Genomic DNA, 6000 nt, shown 5'->3' on the forward strand with positions numbered 1-6000 from the left:
CAGTGCCCTCAGAGAGAGGAACAGCCTGAGGCTGCTCTTAGCCCCACTTACAGTTGGCCCCTCCCAGTCCTTGGACAGCCTTCTTTGTTCCAGCTCACTGAGTTTCTCTCCTCTCACACCCGCGGGAAGCCAAGCAGGGGGCCCACTCATTTCTCCACTGTGGCTTAAGTCCTGCATCTGTCCCTCTCATGCTAGTGGGATCAGAGCATTCGCTACCTTCCCTGCTGCTGCTGCAGTCTCTAACCTTTTTGTTGCTAGAGATTCCAATTAGCCACTGTATTTTTAGATGATTTTCTCTGAGTAACTGCAACATGGCTCCTCTATTCAGCCATGTTGAATCTCTGATAATTTTATGAGCTTTTTAACTACAAATTATCCAGGGCAAATCTTGTACTTTTCTTTAGGTAGTATGCAAATACATGCAGTTTAAAAATTATTTCAATATTTGTTAATCTAAAGCATATATAATTGTCCACAACATAACCACTAATTTTAAAATATTATTATTATTATTTATTCTGTAATTATAATTCAAAACACTTATTAATACTGCCTTAAGCAATTTGGAAGGAATGAACTTAAATGGAAAAAGAAAATGTCTCTATTGTTTACAGAGGTTAAATAAACTTCAGCCTTTGAACTGATAATGATTCTAAATACATTTAATGCTCCAAAACCAAACTCAGGAATGCTCCAAAACCAAAATTTGTGAGTGCTCGCATGACACCACAAGTGGAGAATTCCACATGTATTCTTGTATAATGGCTCACAGTTAAAAGTCAGGTGCACTAAAAATGGTACAAAATCATCTTCAGGCTATGTGTGTAATACATACAGAAATGAACTTTATGTTTAAATACAGGGTCCCACTCAAGATATCTCATATATAAAAGTATATACGCATATGTACAAGTATCCCAAAACCTGAAAAATATCCCAATATCAGAAATACTTGTTTCCAAGCATTTCAGATAAAGGATCATTAACATATTAATACCTGAGCCAGGACTAGTATGAGGCAAATTAAAAAACTACTAGATCTGATTTTTGAGACAAACCAAAGAATTCTTAATATGAAATTCTTCCTGCTTTCATGTTACATGATTATCAAATAATAACAATTTTGTTGCAAAATTATCAAAATGATTAGTATCAAAATAAGCATAAACACTTTTCAGCATTTACCAAGTCCTAGGCAGTGAAATAAGAACTTATACACACTACCTCATTTAAGGTCCACAACAACCCCATAAGACAGGTTATAAATTGCAGTACTTTGCCCAAGGCCACACTGTAAATGGCAAGGCAAAGTTGAAACACAACTTGTTTATGGTTCCCAACTTGATGTCATCCAACAATCATCTATTCAAATTCTCACCTGCACAGCACTCTGTAGATTCAAAGCAATTTCACCTATACTAATCTTCACGTCACTACTCTAAGTCAAGCATTCCCATTACTTGTATGTTACAGAAGAGGAAACAAGATTCAAAGAAAATAAACAACTTTTCCAGTGAAAATAGCTGATAGGTTATAGAATGTGAAATTTTATAAGATCTAAAAAATTTCATGCTCCTAAGCCTAATATGAGTTGATGATTAGTCAAAGCCTGTATCTTCAATTAGCTAGTTAGTTCAGGCTAATAATTAGAAGGCACATCATAGGAAGTTTTTAAGAAGCCTGTTTATTGGAGAAATTTTGGTATGAGCAGGCTCAAAGAAAGAAATATCAACATGGTAAATTTGGGGGATTTCATCTTTGTAATATTCAGTCAATGAACTGCCTGTGTGCTGCTATTTTCCTGGGCATTTTGGGTTTTGAGCAAATTTCTTTAACATTACTTAAGAGAGACAGATATAAGAATAATAAAGGAGATTGTTGGGGATGTGTTTCTCTGCGCTAGAGGTTGGGACTGCACAAGATCAATTCTTTCCCAGAATAAAAATATAGAAATTTAACTCAATATTTATTACAGAGTGATAACACAAAATAAATTTACATATTTATTTGATAAAGCAAATGACAAGTTAATACAAATAAGTTAAATACAAATAATATACTATTAAAATTACAAAGAAATGACAGTGATTCATTTTTCTCAAACGTTTTCTCAAAACGTTTTCTCAAAACGTTTGATTTCATTCTTATCACTTTAAAATCTTTTTAGGTGGCACAAAATATATCAAGTGAATGATATTTGTGGAAAATCTTATTTGTCTTTTAACCTGTGCAATCATAAGACTGACTGGAATAGTTATCAATAAATAAGGATATAAAATTGCCCCATTATTCTCCATATACCCCCACATGAGGGGGAGCATATAATAATTACTCCTGGAACCATAACTTTGTCACTGTACAGTGTTCAACTTAATGTAATGAGCTACTATGACCATTAGTGATACAAATGTACCCACAACTATCACAGCAGGCAACTCTCCTGGTTCAACTGAACCTACTATGGTAAAACCAACCAATACCTGGTAGCCTGAAATGACAACCATCGTGGTTTTTTACTTTCCTAATCCAGTTTTGTTCCAAACACAAATAAGTATTTCTCTTTCTATAATGGCAAATAGTTCAAGTAATGCTGAATATGAATCACTGATTAATACATCTATTTTACATAGGAAACAAATTACTTTTTTAAAAAGCAAACAATAATGGCTATATACAAAAGGGACCTGGAATCTATAAGCTGATCCTGAAAACAAAATGAGCTTATACAATCTGTAGTTAAACCATAACCTTCCACCGCTGCTCTGCAGAAGAGCGATCATACAACAGTCAGCTGAAGATGGGTTGGCAGAGGTGCATCCATACATAAACTTCAAGTCAGTTTGCTTGTGCAGGATCATGCAGATCTTCCCAAGACTGAAAGGGAAGTCTGTCCTATGGCTTTCCTCCTTTTCTATATTCCCAGCAAGACTACATGAAGCTCCACTCCTGCTGGGCCACTTACAGCAGCAGTTCCCTAGGAACCACCATGACAGCTCGTTCAGTTTCCCTGTGAGAAACAAAACTGGCCACGCACAGCAAAACAGCACAGTGGAAAAGTTCTTCTTTCCTCCTGACTATGCACAGTGTCTCCTTTCAAAACTACTCTCCTCATCGCACTGGTTTCATTACAAGTCTAAACCTTGAGGTGACAGGGAGAGGAACATCAAGAAAAAAAGAAATGAAGAAAACTGGAAGGCATACAGCAGACTCCAAGACATCTCAATCTCCGTGCTGCAGCATAGTTCAGTGTCCTGCTACGGTCCGTGATAAATAATGGCAGCTTTAAGGAGATCCTTTCTGTTCCTGTGCAGGTAGTTACCAAATAAATACTGGGCCAGAGGGGCTTGCTGGGAGAGGTAGACATTATAAACTTGACCACTTTCTCTCCCTGTGGTAATTCAATGGCAGTAGGAGGCATTTACTGAAGGGGAGAAGCATTCTTCTGATCCAGGCACTCCCAGAAGGAGAATGTGAAGTCCAGGGGACCTCTGAGGCACTTGAAGAATCTTTTTGAACAGTGCCTGAGAAATAATCCTCTCAGGTACATGTTATAAAAGATGAAACCAAGTCTTTCATGGTGCGCTCTTTTTTAAAGTGTTCTCACTACCACTTTTAGCTATCAATCAGTTCTGAGAGTTCAAGCAAAAGTTCGTCTTCATCTTTCTCAAGATCCAGGTCGATCACAGCTTCTAAATCGCCTCCTGAAATTTCCCATATTAGTTTCTCAAAATCATCCTCCATTGAAAGTGGGGGTTCTCCTGTGGAGGCAGAGCCTGTCTGGCAAGTTCCTGTGGCCATTTGGGATGAGGAAGGGCCAGATACTTCCAGGGATGACAGGTCTGGAGAAGACTGGCTTGGAGGCAGTCCAAAACTGTCCCTAGGTTTTTCCCTCCCAGGCACAGTGACTGGTTTGTCCTCGGAAAAGGCCAGAGCAACAGCCCCCGCTGCTCTTTTGGCTGGGCTGGCCTGCAGGGCACTGGCGGAGCTCAGTGGCTTCACAGCTGCAACATCCTCAGGATGCATCTCCGCGGCCTTGCGCTTTTGGGCCACCGGGGGAGATGAAACAAGTTTAACCTCAGATGGCTTCGCATTTACTTTGGGTCGAGCTTTACCTTTTTTTGCCAAAGACTGTGGTGCACGTTTCACATTCAGTCTGGAGTCCTCAGTCTCTGAGGTTTCTACCTCCATCTTCCGGCAAGACTTGGTAGGAAGCGGCTTGGTAAGGTGTTCTGTGACACCTGCCAAAGCAGTGAGCACAGGTTTCTCCACGTGGGTGTTGCAGGAGGCTACGTCTTCCTGAAAGGGTGTCAAGGCTGATTTTGGCCTCTGCCAGACTCCCCTCTCCTGCTGTTTCTGCATATGCTTCTCTCTCCAGGTCTCACATCTCTGGACCGGAAGTGTGGTATCAGCTCCCACAGCCTCAACTGAAGTCTCATTAGCCATTGTTCTAGTAACCCTGCTCTGAGAAGCAGTTTCATTTCCTTCATGAAGCTCCTTCTCTGCTTTCATACCTGGCCTCTTGGAAACCTGGAGCAGCGGTCTTGTTCCCAGGGAGGTCTTGAGCTGGGGCTGGGGGTTGGTGCCCCTCTCAGAGCTCTGCTGTATCCTCAGTGCCTTTTCCAGCTTGATTTCCTCCAGTGTCTTCACGTGCACCTCCCGCAGAGATTTTCTTGCGCCCTCAGGCTCCTCTGATTGTCCTTTGCTAACAGGAATGGGTGGCAAACTGACCGTTTTCTTAATTTCACTGTCAATCTTTCTCTTGATGCAAGTTGCATCCCTTCTGCTTTGTTCTCTCTCTGCTTCTTGCTGCCGATATTTATTTCCAGCCAGGACTTCAAAGGAGGTTTTGATTTGGATAGCGGAGGAGCTTCTTGTTCTTGATATAGAATCATCAGCTTTGGAAGGACTGGCTGTCTTGAGTTTAGTTTGCAGCCCTCCATGTTTTTGACGGGCTCTTTCAAGAAGAATTTCTTCTAAGGTCTTCACATGGATCTCCCCGACTTTATCACCTCTCACTGTTGCTTCGTCATTGCTCGGCCTGGTTGATAGGCCCAGTCGCTCCTTCAGAGACTTGGAAATCTGCACCTTCTTTGGTGTTTCGTCAACATTTGTCTCTGGAGCTTCGACTCTCTTTCCTAGCCGCTCTGCTAGGCTCCGCTTGAGTGGGGGATCACCGTCCCCACTGGCGGACAATTTTCGCTTCCCCAGTCTCTCAGGAAGACTCAGTGTAACCTGGGGTTCCTCTCCTTTGCCGGGCAGAGCGACAGTCCTCACCCCAGTGAGAACACTCTGCTTTTCAGGACACCGAACGGGCTGAGGGTGGAGCAGAAGACCGGACACTCCTGAGGAGACTTCTTGCTTGAGGTTGACTCCCGGTTTCTGCACAGAAGCCGCCTGTAATCCATTCCGGACCTCAGGAGAGGACGGCGGAGGAGGCGTCTTGGTCTCGTCACCCCCCTCAGAAGACAGGTCCTCGTCATCCTCATCATCATCCGCGGCGTTGATCACAAGCCGCGGGTGTCTGGGGCAAAGAACCCTTGGGTAGCCTCCTTGCGCTCGGGGCCCGCTCCGCAGCGGAGGGCAGGGCCCGGGCTGGACCGCGCGTTTGCTGCCCTGAGCCTCCGCCGCCTGCGGGGCCTCGGGCGCGGCGGGCACCGGGGTTCCGCTGGGAGGCAGGAACAGGCCATCGATGTAGCGACCTCTGTCGTGGTGGAAAGCACAGTGGAGCTTTTGGCATCCCAGCGGCCGGTTCTCCCAGTAGCACGGAATCTCACTGCGCTTCTTATCCACGGCCGTGTGCCGGTACGGGCACCGCTGCCGGGAGCAGCGCCCTGCTCGCCACTGCGTGCAAACCGTCTCGGTGCCCAGCGCGGCCTCGCAGTGCCGGAACGGGCACGCGTCCCCCTTGGCGCACGTGGAGTAGAAAAAGAAATAGCAGTCGTCGCCTCGATCAGACATGCTGAAGGGTTCTCAGGTCACAGGGGCTTCCTGAAATAAGCC

The 6000-nt window shown here is 44.1% G+C and overlaps 1 protein-coding gene and 1 pseudogene across 15 annotated transcripts in view; both read right to left on the reverse strand.

The window, feature by feature from the left end:
• The window catches only part of Ccdc68 (coiled-coil domain containing 68), a 67498-nt gene that overhangs the window by 20955 nt on the left and 40543 nt on the right, over positions 1 to 6000 (reverse strand). The window lies entirely within an intron of this gene.
• On the reverse strand, positions 3293 to 6000 carry LOC102027030 (annotated as a pseudogene).

The sequence above is a fragment of the Chinchilla lanigera genome, unplaced genomic scaffold, assembly GCF_000276665.1.
Source record: "Chinchilla lanigera isolate Chin_1 unplaced genomic scaffold, ChiLan1.0 scaffold00001, whole genome shotgun sequence".
NCBI classification, from domain to species: Eukaryota; Metazoa; Chordata; class Mammalia; order Rodentia; family Chinchillidae; genus Chinchilla; species Chinchilla lanigera.